We start from the raw sequence: 17,365 nt of genomic DNA on the forward strand, positions 1-17,365 counted from the left end.
TTTTGTCCTGCAGGACCCCTTTTGCACAGACCATCCACGTAGTATGCCACCTCGGCATCATCCAAGGGGACATCCCTGAGATCTTTTCTAGGCAGCGTCTTTTGCTCAATCACCTGCAGGCAGCCATGTGGTGTGCCATCTGCAGGGGTTGGGAGCAAGGTAGAAGGGTTCAAAGTCATACATCGTTCAATTGTCATATGAGGTTGGCTCAACAATATAGTCATACAGGAAAGATGCCTAGCAGGGGAAAGATATGCTACCTTCTCTTGCAGTAAAATAATCACAACTGCATGAGGCACTCTCAATGTGAGAGGGTGGAACAAAACTACTGAGGCCAAAGCCTATACTGCCATTGCAGCTGCAACTACTGCTTGTAAACAGTGAGGTAAAGACCGTGCCACTGGGTCCAGTTGTGATGAATAATAAACAATAGGGCGTTGCTTGTCCCCATGCTGCTGTGTTAACACTGATGTCATATAACCTTGCTTACAATCTACAGTTTGGAAAAAACGTTTATGATAGTTTGGTAATCCCAAAACTAATGAGGACACTATTAACTGTTTCAGTTTGCAGAAAGCAAATTCTGTTTCTGGTGTCCATTGTAACAAATCCTGTGCTGCCATAGGCTTTTTATAAATCAGGTTAGTCAAGTGGTGCAGATTCCAAGGCATAGTTTGGAATCCAACTCCGACAAAAATTAGTCGTACCCAGGAAGGACATAATTTCCTTCTTGGTAGTGGGTTTTGGTGCTTGCAAAATCGCTACTTTTCTGTCCTCATCTAATGTCCTACCCTCCTTGGATATTATATATCCTAGGTATTTCACTTGTTTTTTCCAAAGCTGCAGTTTATTTTTGTTTACTTTATGTCCTTCAGTGGGCAAAAATTGTAATAGCACTATGGTATCTTCTTTACAATCTTGCTGGGTGGGGGCCGCCAGCAGGATATCATCAACATAAAGTAAAATCTGGCTACCTCTTGGTGGGATAACTCCCACCAAGTTGCTTGCCATTTCTTGTGAGAATATTGTTGGACCTTCACAATACCCCTGTGGTAGTCGCGTGTACGTATACCTTTTCCCCTGAAATGTGAATGCAAACCAATACTGGCTGTCAGGGTGTATTGGTTTCAAGAAGAACGCATTGCTGATATCTACCACAGAAAAATATTTCTGTTGAGGTTTTAAATCATTCAACAGGGTGTGTGGGTCTGGCATCGTAGGTGCCCTTGGTATTTCTGCGTCATTTACAGCTTGTAAATCTTGGACTATACGCCACTCTCCATTCGCTTTCTTAACAGGAAATAAGGGTGTGTTACATAGTGAATCAGGAGATTCCACCAGCACCCCTTCCTTAAGTAAAGCTGCTATAATAGGTTTGATTCCTACCTCTGCATCTTTTCTTAAGGGATACTGTCTTTTTTGTGGTCTAAATGCTGACTTTGGCGTAATAGTAACTGGTCCCGCTGTACGAATAAGTCCTACATCTAATTTTCCTCTTGACCAGAGAGTTTCTGGTATATTCTGTAAGGCATTCTCTTTCTCCTTAAATAGGAGTGCTAATCAGCTGTCCTTGCTAGACTGCAAGTGTACAGCTGGGTGGGTCTGAGTTATCCAATTCAACTTCTGCATTTGTATTCCCTGTTTTGACAGTTCTAACTCTGTCTGTATTTCCCATCTCATGACTTTTTCTCCTAAGTCTACCCATTTCACATTCTTGTCCTTAGTCAAGCTAACATGTGGCAATCGATTAGATTTATAAAGTTCAAAGAACTCCTGGGGCAATTTTCAGCTGACTACACTGTTCCCTTCTGTGTCCCAGTACAGATTGCATTATATCAATCTGTTTGCATGATTTCTAAACAATTCTTGCTCATATTCCTTATCAGGTCCTGGTGTGTTACAATAATACAGAGTACAGTGCAACAAATGTTGTTTATCAATGTCAAGGGAGGGGAACTTGCTGATGGCTACATTCATCAACTCTTCGGTCACTGCCCCTGGGCCATTCGTAACCAAGTCCTGGCTGCACCAATAAAACATTTTACCCTCCGTTTGCACTGCAAAGTTATCAATTTGTCGCTGTGCTTCCATACCCTGCATAGTCGGAACTACTGCTATACCAAATAGCTGCATAAGGTCTATGCCCAAGAGGTTTACTGGGCATTTTGCAGAAACAGCAATTTTGCTTTTCTGGGTCAATCCTGAAACAGGATCAGTTATTGCAATATTATGGGAGAGGGGCTCCCGATACAGCTGTCCATTAGCTGCTTTCACTAGTATGTAATCAGGTGACTCTGAGTTCTCTGGCAGTTTGGAGGGATGTATCAGGGTCCGTGATGCCCCTGAGTCACACAAAAATCTGACTTCCTTCCCTTCTACCAGGAGTGTAACTTCAGGTTTCGTGTCTGCTAAATAGAGCTCTTAGCTCAATAAAGCCAAATCCAATATTTCATTATCTTCACTATCCGTAGCTTCCTGTACTTCCTCTATTTCTTCTGTCAAATCCTCTACTCCCTCTATCACATTCTCATTTGTTCTTTCTCTGCTATCCCCTTCTAGTGATTCCTGACTATCATATAGTCAGTCCTCACCCTCCTTGTCTTCTGTGGTTGCTTTCTTGTTTTTCTTGCAATCCCTTGCCAAGTGTCCCTTTTTACAGCATTTAAAACATTCACCCTTTTTCTTTCGCCCTTCAAAGTCCTCTGATCACTGATCAGATTGTTTGTTTCCCTGGGCATTTCTCTTGCCCTTTTTCCCAGACTGTACTACATAAACTTCTGCTCCATCTTCTACAGAAAATACTTGGGCTTTCTTTTTTCTTTTTGCTATTAAAATGCCTTTCAGCATGCCTAGCATATTCAAGTAATGACTGTAACCTGCTTGTACGATGATCTACCATGTGCTTTGTAATAAAGCTGCTTATGGGTGCAATACTGCCTTTTAAGAATGCATTCTTTAACTGCTGTTCATATGGGGAATCTCGTGTTTGATCTTCAGGAACCTGCATTCCACAGTGGGGTGGGTTGGGTTGGGAGGGTGGCCTAATGGTTAAGGTGTTTGCTTTACAAACACAAGATGCAGGGTTCGAGTCTCACAAGGGATAATTGGTTAGGTTTAAAATGGCTCGCAAGAGCAGTTAACTTAGTACTAACCTATGAACCTATGAACCTATGAACAGTGGTTATTAAGACATTCTAATAGTCTGGCATAATATCTGTCAACAGTCTCGCCTTCTTGTTGGATGCATTGATTAATGCAAGTTCAGTCTGCCCTAGGCTTCCATTTCTCAGAGATTCGGTCTGTAAGACCTTTCACTCTGTTGTCTAATTCTGCGCTGCTATGTGGGAGGGGCCTGAGCGCAGCATCACGGGGATTCCAGTCACCACTAATCATGTGCCAATCTGGTCCCACAATTTGTCTGACTACTTTTTCTAAGACTTCTCCGTTTAAATTATAACTTAGTCTCATTCCTTGCAAATCTTCCAAAAGCTTTCTAAAATTAACTTATGGGTGGTGAATTCCCTTAGTGTCTTTCCGGATGTCTTCTGGAGTCCAGGGTCTATACACTAGAATAGTTGGGTCCTGACCTCCTTGTCCTGCCTGAGGATTAGGCACTTCTGTAAGTGGGCATATTTCTTCTACACTCATAGATTGTGAATTCCTACCCATTTGATATAACTCAATGTCCCCTTTTGAGTTACCTGCCCGTATTCGAGACCTGGTCTCGACGGGATCTCTAATAAACGGTTTCGCTTTTGTCGTGTCTCTATTTATAGTGACAGCAGGATATCACGGGGGTGGACTAACTTGTTCACTTGCTTCATATTCTGGTAAGGGAAGCAGAGGGGGCGATGCTATTACTAAGTTATTGTCCTCCTTATCTAAAAACATTGCTTTTGAATTATTACTCTTTTGTTCCCTTCGGTTTACTTCCTCAATCCACCTGTGTGCCTGAGGAATTCCTAATTGACGTTGCTTTTTTACCCGACCTTTAGAATCAGTTTTAAGCTGTTTGACAAGTTTGACAAGCAAGGATTTTTCTAATTTACTATCAAATTCATACTTATTAACCCATTTTGAGTAGTATTTAATATTATCAGCACGCTGTGACTGCATGTATTTCGTGTCTTCGGTTAACGGCAGATTTTGGGATCTTTTTGTGCAATTATTACCCATTTTGTTCTACCCTTTTAATCATTACGTAACTCCTTATTTTTAATGTGGTACCACGGATTTTGTTATAGTCTCCAGAATGACTGCCTACCTGCTCTGTTTCCCTGATCTATGACAAGACAGCAATCTTTTTTGTCCCTGACTTATAATAATAATAGTCCTGACAAAAACAATGCAAATCTAGTCCCTGATCTAAAACAGAAAAAAGGTAGATTCACCTTAACTGAGCCTTCATGATTGATCACCTGGTTCGAGTAAACCCGTCCTTCAGTCGCAGATCAGAAAGTGGCTGGCCTCTTTTCTACGACAATTCAGTCGGAGGGATTTTCAGCTAAGAAGAACCGATGTGGTTTCTTCCCCATACGGTTTCAAGCCACCTGGCCTGTCTGATCCGAGGCGAAGTGAGGGTTTCCGGTCCGAAGGACCAATCTGTCAAAGGAAAAAACTTCAAAGACCAATACATGTAAGGTTCAGTTAAGGCACATTTAATTACTTGCTGCAAGGAGAAGAAAACATGCAAATACAAGGATTTGTCTAAGTACTAACAGGAAACATGCTATTCTTATACTGTTTTACAAGACATGGCCTTCTATTGCTAACATAATCAAACACAACTTTCAGTATTGTTCTACAGCAGATGTTACTCAGATTTTCTGCTGACATGACTAGATTTGTGAGAAACTTTTGAGAAAAACAACCTGGCCTTGGTGGCCACTAATCCGTTTACAGGCTTCTATTGTACAGTGTTACATTTCAAGGTACTTTTCTAACTCAGATACAAGAAAATGCTGATTGCAGTTCATATTTTCAAGCAGGCTTTGTGCTAATTATCTATAGCTTCTACAGCTGAGTAGTTTCTCACAGCACAAGCGGAACTCCTTGTCTAAGTTTCATACAAGTAGTATTGTTCTATTCATTATTTTCCTAACGCAAGCAGAAATCATCTGCTTCTCAGTAAATTTCCAAGGCACAAGCAAAGATTTCAGCTAACAATACAAGGTCAGAAAGCATCTGCAGTTTGTACAGATTTATGAAGTATGAAATAGAATAAATGTGTTAACCCTTTTCAAGCTCTAAATGCACTAAGCATATTACTAATGCACACATTAATACATATTTTTCTGACACTAATCATTCACATTTGCAAGCCATTAGTACCTAACAGCAGTGTAGAGGCCTCACTACATTTACATTTGCTACATGAAGTCAAAAGTTTAGTATTCAGCAATTCTAATAAGTTCATACCTCATTTACAGAATTCTCAGAGGACTGAAGCTACCCTATAAAAAAGCAACCATGTAGCTAGGGAACTTGAAGGTGTGGAGACTGTTTTGAGACAGAGAACATTATGATTGCCATTTCTTTGAAGATTTTTCTTCAAAAAGCACATATTTGCTAAAGTTATGTTTCTGTTATTCAAGTCCATTTGCATTCTAATATTCTAATATCAGGAATGTATTTCTATAGGCAGAAGAATACAGGCTGGTCTGTATGCACTGCTGATACCTCACTGTTGGTGCAGGCAGCTCTTGCACTGTTGCACATTGGTGAGATGGGAAGCTTATGCTTACAGCACAGCAGCACAGCATGTTGTTGTCATTTCCTTGTGCAGTTTCACCTAGTTTTGGAGACAACTGTATTGTGTTTTTCATCCATTGCAGGGAGTTGTATATATGGCTAACAGTGCTGCTAGGCTTCTCAGATGCCCCAGGACAACCTCCACAGCATGGTGGGCACAGTGAAAATTGATTGGCATTCTACTTTGCATTCTTGATGATTTAGCAATGATAGCTATCATTCAGTAATCAATGACAGAAGTGCAGTATTCAGTACTGGAATGTTGACAGAGTGCGTATTTGCCCAGACATTTTTGTTTGTGTTGGATTTTTTCGGGGGTGCGAGTGGGTAACCTACCATTCTGTTTTAAATGGGAAGTGTGTTCAAGAGCTTTATGTTGACAATGGGTATACAACCTGATTAATTTTTTAGAAAACATTCAATACCATGTGCTATTCATTGGTTTGTCCAAACCTTTTCATTTGTGTTGGAGTGGGAAGCATAGCATTCTGAATGCTTTTGCTTGTAACATTGCCAGAATGCCCCTTGTGGGCCTCTGAATGACTCCTGTTGCTAACATTCTTAGTGCTGCATATCCCTTGGTCTTCACAGGTATTGGCTCCTCTCGGTATGCCCTTGGTCTCAGGTGAGGACAACAGAGGTTACCAGGTTCCTGGAGTGCATCTCTATCCACCCTGTAGCTCTCTACTATTTTCACTTTATGCACACCATGAAAAGTTAAACGTGTCTAAATACCCTTCTCCTGCTTGCCAGAGGTCTATGAGCAGTAGCGGCAGTAGCATAGACTTGAGCCTGTTGCACATACACATGAGCAAGGCAGCAGCAGCCCCTAACATCCATTCTTTCCTGTGTAGTTTCTGTGGCTGTATTCCAAGAAGTTTTGGAGTACAGGGCACATGGCTACATGAAATGCACATGATTGCTTTATAGCTTCCAGAATAGCTCTGCCATCTGGGATAGGTTGATTCGCATATAATTCAAAGCCTGCAATGTTTATGCACTAATTAGCATCCCAGAACGTTTATCTGCTTTGTGTGTAGAGCTGTTTACTAAATACAAATCAATGCAATGTGAACACAGTGTAAGCAATCTGTGTAGGGTTTATTGAATCCAGCCTTTTGTGTGAGTGTGTGTGTTCATACATATGCGTGTGTATAAGCAGAAACAAAATAAGAAATTTGGTATCATTAAAACAATTAGAACTAGTTATTAAAATGGGAAAAATAAACATAATGGCAAAGCTTTATTTTGATCTTTTGAAAGTAAAAAGTGCTTCCAGTTGCATTATTGATTTTACCCTAAGGAGCAAAAGTATTACACTTTAAAATGAATAGACTTTCTTTATAGTGAAAAAAATCATTCAGGAATTTACCATATCTAAAATCACAAATAACTTGCGCTACAATATTTATCTATTTTATGTATTTATTGACATTTAATTATCTGGAAAATTTGACTGGGAGTGGTCCCCATTTTCAGCAGGGGCCCAGGGAGAAAAGCTTCAAAATATTACAAAAAACATTTTAAGAACAATAATTTTATAGTCTTCAAAAACAAGGCAAGAAGTCTAAAGTTTAAATAATTATACCAAGTTAGACATAATGTGAAAACATTGGTAAAGAAAAGATATAATGTATATGTCGGCAATAAATTAAAGGTAAGTTAGTATAATACAAACTGGAATTGAAATATGAAATGAAAGAAAAAAAACAGGGTTATGACATATTAAGAAAACAGAAACTGATTAAAGGAAGGAAGGGAGTGAAAAAGGGATCATAAGGAAGGGTAAAGTATGAATCAGTACTGGTTCACATTTAGGGATATAGTTTTCCTGGGTTTCATTGAATTGTTCTAGTGCCTATATTGCATACACTTGTTATAAACACTGTCATCATCAGCCTGAATATTAATGTCTTTCTGTATGCTGATGACATGGTTATTTGGTGCTGACCATTTTCAAACCTTAGTCACTAAAAGTCTAGACCAAGACCATTATCATTATATAGTCTTAAAATATACTCCTGCAATTCAAAGTAAGTATTTCATGGGATACTTATGTCTAATACATTATTCTACTCCCTATGATTAATAAAACAACAAAGTACGAGCTAAGTTATGAACCTTGATACTTACCTTAGCTGCTTAAGTTAATGTACCTTGAGAAAGTAATGTAAAAGATATCTCAATCAGCTAACTCTATTTATGAAATATAGGAGTTCCTGGAGGGAGATAAGCCATTCAGCTGGAAGACCAATGACTAATGTATTATCTCGGAACAGAATGGTCTAAACAATGAAGCTCCCTTTCCAGCTGCAGACACCTTTACAGATTATCTTGTACAGCAATTCAGTAATATCATCACTACTGGCAACCAATGGTGCTGAACAGGATCCTAAATTATTGGTTTTAAACCATCCTTGTTTTTTTTGTACTTTCTTGCTGAGGAGGTGAACCAGCTGTTAAGGCAGGGCTACTGTGCTCCAAGTTCATTCCCATCTATGATAAATTCCCATCCATTATTTTTGGCCACATTCTCCGCAACTCTATATCTCGTTGAACTTTTCCAGATTGAGGAAAGTCTTCTTTTATCTTTTATTTTTTCAAGGGTGAACCTTCGCTCAAAGTGGATTATCCATACAAATACTTATCTATTACTACTTGTCAATGGCTCTAAAAAGAGATTTTTAAAAACAAACAAATTGACGTCTTTCACATGGATTTCCCTGAGAAAAGTGTCAAAAATCACAGTATTGCCAGTACACTTTTGTAGTTTACTAAATGCATTTTAGTAGTACTGATGCAGGTGAACTAACATGAGTAGTATTTGGTCATTTATCTTGTAGTGTTCATTCTGGTAAGGTCAAACCACAAATTTGTCTCCTTCATAATAAAAATCATTTCTGTGACCCCATATAAAAGCATAAAATTAGGAACTTTTCGAAAGTAAACTTCCTACTACTAAGCAATAAGCTGTCAAAATTTCAAGCCCCCTCAAAAAAAAAAAAAAAAAAAAAAAAACTGAGAACACAGCTGCCTATGCAAAATTGTTCAAAGAAACCCTGTACAAACTTGCCAATAAATGCAGAGACAGTTGTGTCTATCAGAAATTATCCCAAAACTAACGCAAAAAACAAACCTTCCAGGTGGAATTCAGATATATACATTTTGTACAACAAAAGAAAAGAAGTCATAACCAAGCTTAGGAAGTGCTATGCCAAGTGTGAAAAAACACTCTCATTAATGTAAACAAACACGAGGGTAAATTAAGTCTACTGAAGCTAAATTTGAGGTAAAGATAGCCTCCCAGGGAAATGAAAACCACAATGCTTGTGTGCAGAAATGATTGTAAATGGAGCCACCTGCACAGAGTCAGAAAATATAGCAAATCTGCTGGACAACAAATTCAGCTCCAATTTACCCCCTTCCATCGCTGCCACCCAGGAAATATCATCAAGTAACTCCACCTCAACTGTCATTAAGGAACGGGTCCTAGGTGCACTCTGTAAAGCCAAAAACAATGCATGATGGGTCCTGATAACATTCCAGGATGCCTCCTAAATAGCCTGAAACATGACCACCGGAGGCCCTGTTTAACTATAGCCTCCAGACAGACTTAGTGCCATGTGAATGGAGAACTGCAACAATCATCCCTTTGCACAAGAGTGGGCCATCAGCAGACCTGGGCAACTACAGTCCCATAAGTCTGACAAATCTCATATGCAAAGCCATAGAAAACAATTATGACTAAGGATAGAGAAAACCTTCAAACACAAGATCCAACCCCATTTGGTTTCATCAAGGGCTAATTCTGAGTACTCAAGCTGGTAGACTTCTTTAAGAAGGGTCACCAAGGCAATGGATGAGGGCAAAGCAGTGCATACTCCCTATCTTGACCTGGCCAAGGCATCTGATGCAATACCCTACTCAGGCATTGTAAATAAACTCTCAGATATAGGCATAAACCCACATGTTACATGCTGGATAGCCAGCTGGCTCTCTGATAGGACCAAAGAAGTTAGGACAGGGAAGATCACGTCTAGAAAAAAAGGCCAGTCACTATAGGAGTCCCTCAAGGTCTTTGCTGAATCTGCTCCTTTTTGACATTCACTTGTTGAAAGTCAAGACCAATGTCAATGACCACTGTCTGACCAGGTTTGCAGATGACTGTAAGCCAGTAGGAGTTATAGAATACCACCAAGGTACTAACATCCTACAGAAAGGGCTAACACAGACAAATGACAGGTGCTAAAGCCATGGTTTAAAACTCAGTGCCACAAAATGTATAACAGTACCCTTTGGGAAGTCAGTCACCCTAGGACATGACCTAATTGATAGCATACCACTAACAGTAGGACAAGTAGGGATTTGGGTATGCATGTAGATAGTCACCTGGTTTTGACCAACATGTGTCTAAGGTAGTAAGGAAATGATTCCATGTTGCTCAACCTATAAGCAAGGGCATGCCATCTAGGTCCAAGGAAGTCATTGTTTCACTGTATTCAAAACTCCTCAGGCTCATAATTGAGTACAATGACCTCTTTAATATGTACCTGATTAGGCACCTGTAACAAATGAAATGTTTATAAAGGTTTTTCACAGAAAGAGTAGAGGGTGGAAACAACATGTCCTATGCAGATCGCCTCACAGCCCTATCTCTATATTCTGTTTCCTACAGACTGTTGAAAAGCAATCTATGCCTGGCATACAAGGCGTCCTTGAATCCTACTATGATGGACCTTTTGCATATCAAGAAAATGAATAAGATTCAAATGACTTGATCTAGGGATTTAAACTTCTCTGCTGACTTAAACAGGATACGTTGGAGGGACAGGTGTGTGTCTCACAGAATTTCTCTTCTCTGGAACAGGTTTCTTATCTATGTGAAGCAGAGCTTTTCCCTAACCCTATTCAAGAGAAACCTGGGCCAGTAGATGGGAAATTAGAAACACACCCTGGGTCTTGCACCTATGTTTTTTGTCCTAGCTTACATATACACCTTAAAATAGCCTCTAAGGCATATAAACGTCTGGGATACAATTTGCATGCTTGGCTAGGCTTATAAAGGCCCCAGTGGTCATTATCTTAGTATACACCTATTAACTTATAATGAGCGTCTCATGGAACTTGGAATATATATGTCCTAGACCAAACCACAGTCTGATGGTTTTTAATTGGCATTGCTCTGTCCCACCAGTTCATCTATCAGAAAAGGATACTCCATTGATTTCTTTCTAGTCCCCATATGTCATACATTTGTTATAAACACTCTCATGATTATTAGCTCAAATATTCTAGACTAAGACCATTGAAGAACATCTAAAGGTAAATAAGTCATTGTCAAAAATAAAAATAAACATTAACTGAAAAATGGGCAATGTGCCGTTGTTTAGTAACCATAAAAGGGTTAAACTAGTACCTTCAGACTCAACTGTTTATTCACAATAGGAAGCGGTTGAGATTGTGTAATGGGGTAAATATCTATGGAGATGGTTAGACAGCCATCCTTTCCTTTGCTGACCATGTAGAGAAAGCTCAGAACCATGTCTCATAATTGCTGAGAATTTGCTCCAGAATATAATACCTGCTAATCAGATTAAGTAAAGTCTAGCTTGAGAAATTAATACCCATCCCCCTACTAGATGTGGGTATGGCAGTGGTTATCTCAAACTTTAAATGGGTAAGACTATGCAATTTTTATTATCACAGTCATCTCCACTACAAATACTTCGGAACTTTATGACTATTTTTAGGTTCATGCAGCAGTTTCCACGAAGGGATCACTGCTGTGTTATTCTTTCTAGACCAGCTGCACCTTAAATGTATTCTGCTTTACAGACCGCAGACCATGGATCAGAAACAGTTTCAACGACGGACCTAGTGCACGCATTTTTGATATATTATGTACATCTTCCACTTGTATGCCGCCGTGGTACTGCGGTAGCATTGTTACCTCACAGCAAGAGGTTCTCCCGTTCGATTCTGGGCTTGGCTTGGAGTGCCTTCTGTGTGGAGTCTGCATGTCCTCCCCGCAGTTGGGTAACGTTTGAAAGAAATGCGTGCGTAAATGGGCATGCCTTAGTTGAAGGTTGGGCATCGAGCTGGCACCTCGGCGTTTCGTAAAAAAATCTACTGCCAATCATTAGCAGATCGGAGTTCTGCTGTTGCAACCCCTTACCGGGAAAAAGCCGAAAGACAAACAACAACATGTACATCTTCCACTTCCTTGTTATTCTCATAGATAGTGACCTGGACTATAGCTGAAAGGGGCTATTGGACTAGTCCTGTTATCCAGAACAAATCATCAGATCAATAAATAATTTCAATCTGCTCTGGTTCCACAACATTCTCTTTATTTTAGCAACTTTAAAGGCATCGTAATTTTCCAACCCATTTCTTAGATGCTCTCAGTTAACACCAAATGCATACTCAACAAGATCATTTAAACAACATCTATTTGCTGACTTACAATGAAATTTGCAAGAAGTATTACAGATGTGTTACATGACACAACCTTTTAGAATTATTTTTCTTGACTTGTCATGCAACCCTGTGTCTGTCTGTCTTTCTGCCTGCCTGTCTGCATGTCTGTCTTCCTCTGTCTGTCAACCACAAAAAGGCACACAAGCAGACACTTAACCTCAGGTACATGCACATGCGCGTACACACACACACACACACACACACACACACACACACACACACACACACACACACACACATTTATTTATTGTTTTTGTGGTGTTTTGGAGTATGACATAGATTCCTTGTTGAGTGCTATGAGGGAATGGTGTGAATAAGCATTGGATGGAAGAAGTATAACACTTTATTGTGGTCATTTCCAATCACTGTCTCATGTTTTATCACAAATAATCCTATATTTAAGGTTAAACATAACAATGAATTGTTTCTCTGATTCTCATTAAGAACTGCTTCCTACAAGGCACGTTATATCAGTGTGTGGAAAGAATTTCACATTAATTATTGGGACTATCAAGCTGCTGTTTGTTTCAAAGGTGTGCAGGAAAACTGGTGAAAATAGTATTTGTTAGCTTATCAAGTCCTAGTAGTTCACTAAAATCTGCAAAATGTTAAGGTAGACAATTTTATTATATTCTTATTGTAGGATTTCACTATTAAACAACTGACAGTACAAAGCAATTATGGAATTTATATAGGTCAGAGGTGAGGTTCATAAACTAGAAACATTAATATCGATTTACCATTTTATTTTGAACATATATCCATTCCAAATTCATTAAATGTTCATATAAAGTGTCCAGAAATGTTTCTTTTAAATTTATTATTTTCTGGTATTTGCTTGCATCTTAATAGTTTGTACTGTTCTCTTCTTACAGCTTTGAATGTTGACTTCTAATCTGGTATCATTTGATACACAAGTTTTATAGTATATTGGTATTTGCTGTAATATGGTCCCACCTATCTACACTTGTTAGATTTCTCTCACTGTAAATTGGCATTTAACTTAATGATAAGGGCACCATGATGTTTCTGAATACGAGTGTTTCACCTTTAGAGTGGTGTACCTGTATCATCTGTTTTTTCTTCGTACCTTGTAAAATAAACATTGGGTATCTGTAGAACTGATAGTTATTAATGAACGCATGAACATTTGTTTTGTGAAAATTAATCAAACATAAACAAACCATCAGTATTCGAACATTTAAAACGGACATGTTAAACATGAAGCTGAAGACTTTAATAGTGATCAGCACTGAGGGAGCATTTACCATTTTTAAGCATTTAAGCATTATCTTGCACACAAAAATGTTTATTGTTTAGTTATTTCTTTGATGACTTTGTTATATATTTTTGGCAGAATTTGATTTGTGTGAATATTGCAATTAAAAGAAGTGTCATTTGGTCAGGTAAAACATTTACACAAAATATAGTTTAACTGACTACAGCTGCTGCAGTCCTCATTCACAAGAATGACTTTACAGTGATACTTGAAGTTTTGGCTTAGGTTAGAAGGGAAGATTACTTTTGGCTCCCATTATAGTTAGAGATAAGATTAGAGGTACTTTGAAACATTGAACAGCAAAACCCTGATCTTCAGAAACACCAAGAACTAATGCCAAAACACAGAAGAGTGGGAAAGTAGTGTAAATGTTGTTTGAAGGGGACAACCCCTCCCTGCAACCTTGATGTGAGGAGCAAGCCTGTCCTCCCAAACTTATATATATATATATATATATATATATATATATATATATATATATATATATATATCAACTCTAAAGTCAAAACAACTAAAAGAAGGGAGAAGTCTCCCAAAAGAAGGATAAGAGAAACACTATTAGCATAGACTTAGAAATTGTACTGGCAGTGAATGATTTCCTATGAAAAACAAGTGGGCAGTGCTGTGTTTTTGATCATGTTGTGTGAATCTGTGAATTTCACTATGGTCATTTGTAGATACTAGGATTTTTAGGATTATAGTCAGGGTAAGGGTTAATGTCCCAGTTATGATTAAGATTAAGGATTAGGCTAGGGGTTAGGTTAAGGGCAGGGGCAAGGGTTAGATTTAGTGTTAAGGTCAAGGTTACGTTTAAGTTAAGGTTTTGAATTACACTTAGAGGTTACAGTTATGGTTTAGGTGTTAGGTGTTTAGACTGAGTTGCAGATGCAGGTTTAAGGGTGCAGGGAATTTAATGTTCTATATGTGGGTTGTGGGGCAATTTTCTTGTGATATGAACTACAGTAAATAATGTGTATTTTCAGTGACTATGCCTTTCAACAAAATGTTTTTTATTTTTATTTATTTATTTATTTGTTTTACTTTTTTACTTTCAGCTATTTAGACTCATTTACACTTGTTTTTCATATCTGATTTCAGTGGATATCTTGTACTTAAGAACATGCTTTAAATTCTTAATCATTTCCACTGAGCCATACTTCTTTTGTTTCCATTTATCTACTAATGCATTTACAGTTATACGTGTGTTCTAAAATTAAATTAAAAGGATAAGTAAGATGATTTTAAAACAGCAAAAAAAAAAAAAAATCAAAGCATTTAAAACTCAGTCTGTCCTCAGTAAAAATCTATGTTGAGGGTGGACCAAGGTTAGTCCATCTCAGAGATATAACAAGACAGGTATTATGTCAGTGATCACTTTTTTTGGAAGTGATGTGACATGAGGCGAGAACAGTAAAGTGTAGTGTGAGGATGGAATTCCCCTATTTAATGCTGTAGGGAAGCTTTCTCCCCTGCGTGAAATGCTTTTTATTTGTGCCATATTTTTTCATAACATGACAGACTGTAGTACATAAATCATGAGAATGTGCACATTTAAACTGTATTTATCAGCTTTTCTAACTGGACTAATGTGATACACAGAGACAGGTTAATAATATGCAGAGGATTATTTGAACACACGTCGTTTACCACAAGTTGTTGAAACTATTGACTATGAAAACAGATAAATTTAATTAGTAATATGGAACCAACAAAACACAATTCTTTGTTTAATACTGATGGCAACACCTCCTGTACCTTTATGTTTATGATTTCTACACTAAAAGACAGAGTTTGTTTTACCTCAAGGAAATGGGAAATACTCCTTCCCCTTTCTCCATGAATGTGCTGACACCCTATCCTGGCAGAAGTCACAACATTTGAAAAGATGACCCTTTTGAACTGAACTTTCTGCTTGGTCTGGCTCACACGTCTGCCTGTAAGAGGTGCCCCCCCCAAGTCTATCATTGTGCTTTGCTAGTCTCCTGTGAAATGTGCATGTGATCAGTTTTATGTGTCTCCCCCCTTCAATCCTATCTTCACTGTAAATAGTGTAACTGCAGGCCCCTTCTGTTTTGCCTGTCAGTGATCAAAGTACCATGTCTGTCTATCTCCTAAGCTGGTGGCAGTTCATGTGTCTAACCAAGCCTTGCCATCTTGTCAACAGCTTCCTGCCATTTCCAGTGAGTCATCTGACCCCACTATTATCTCCCCCAGGCTGAATAAAATGCATATTGATGATTGATCCCCACCCCCCTTTGCTGCAGTCCACATGTAAAATCTCTTTTATAACAGGTATATCACAATAATACCCACCACTGACTGCCTCTGCACTAATGAGTTGAGAACAGTTCATCCCTGAAACTACTGTAGACGCATGACGTGTTATAGTGCAGTCATCACTCACAATGCTGTCCTTAGCTAATCCTCTGCTGTTGTACTCAGAGCCTTCTCTATCCTCCATCACCAGGTCATCAGTGGTGTAAAGTTACATTTCTCAATAATGCATGTTTATTCTTGGTCAGTTTTATTCATGCTTGCTTAATTATTCAAGCTTATTTATTTAGTATTTGTATTTATGTTAAAATGTTTTTAAATATCTGTATTTTTGCTTTTAGAAGCTAATTGATGTTTCGCATGTAACATTTCAAACAGCTACACTTTAAATAATTCATCTATTTGTCTGATGAAGTCTTGCTCATAGAAGCAAGACGAAAGCGCTTACACAACTTGTTTTTTAAGAATTAAAACTTGTCTCAGTGGATTATAACTTGCCTCAGTGGATTATATTTTGTTCCTTGGATTTGTCTTGCCACATGTGGTTGTTTTTCAGCATTTGTTGCAGTTATTTTTTACAAGTTTGTTAGTGACATTTCTCAATAATGACATCCATTCCTCTTAAATATCTGTTTCACATCATATAAATGCAATGAATTGGGCTTTACAGATGTATGTACCTGTCTTTTTTTGCCACAATGAATTCTATAATCACACAAAAGGTGTTCTGCATTTATAACTAGATTTACAAGTTCTTCGTGTGATTGTTTTCCTTCTGAAGATATTGTAAATGCTTCTACTCTTACTTCCTTTTTTGCACAGTATACAACTGCAAAGGTAAAAGAAATATTAACTTTCAGTCTCTTACGTGTGTCTTTCCTTACTGTATTACAGTGATTTTTTTATACATTCAGAGGCTAACACTTTCTACAAAACTGAAATTAAGCTTTTTTACTGTTTATGCTTATTGTAGCGATGATTTATTGCAGCTGTTGTTAAGCTCACTTCTTTTCAAACTTTGAAATGGGTATAGAGAATCAGTCTGTTATCCCCTAACAAACTTAATAAATAAATGTATCTGCAGTAAAATTAGTCTGTACAAAAATACCACTGTTCCCACTACTTTATAGAAACATGTCAGTTAACTATCAGATCCAAATTTACATGATTTGTTTGAGTGACTAAACATACCAGATATGTGGAGGAGGCATCTGAATGCCCAGAATGCAGTTCTTTTCAGAGCAAGACGTCATTTCATCCAAAACAAGTGAAAAATGCTTATATTAAATAGAAGGAGAGAGGGAAGAGTGGTATGCTGCTTTATAAATGCTTACAGTTTATCTTCATGTATTGTGAAAAAGATAGTTTGTTCACTTAGTATGTTTACTTAGAGCAACAGAGAACATTAAGCCTTATATAGAACTCACATATTGTTTCAGCTATCATAAAATGTGTTATTTTATTCCCAACACTGAATTACTAAATTACTACCTTACAAAAACTAATATTCAGTTACTATTAAATTATCATCTATGTTCAAGTACTGAACAGCTTCATTTTGTTACATAAAGGTAACATTAA

The sequence above is a fragment of the Protopterus annectens genome, chromosome 5.part0, assembly GCF_019279795.1.
Source record: "Protopterus annectens isolate FY-2018-M chromosome 5.part0, PAN1.0, whole genome shotgun sequence".
Classification (NCBI taxonomy): domain Eukaryota; kingdom Metazoa; phylum Chordata; order Ceratodontiformes; family Protopteridae; genus Protopterus; species Protopterus annectens.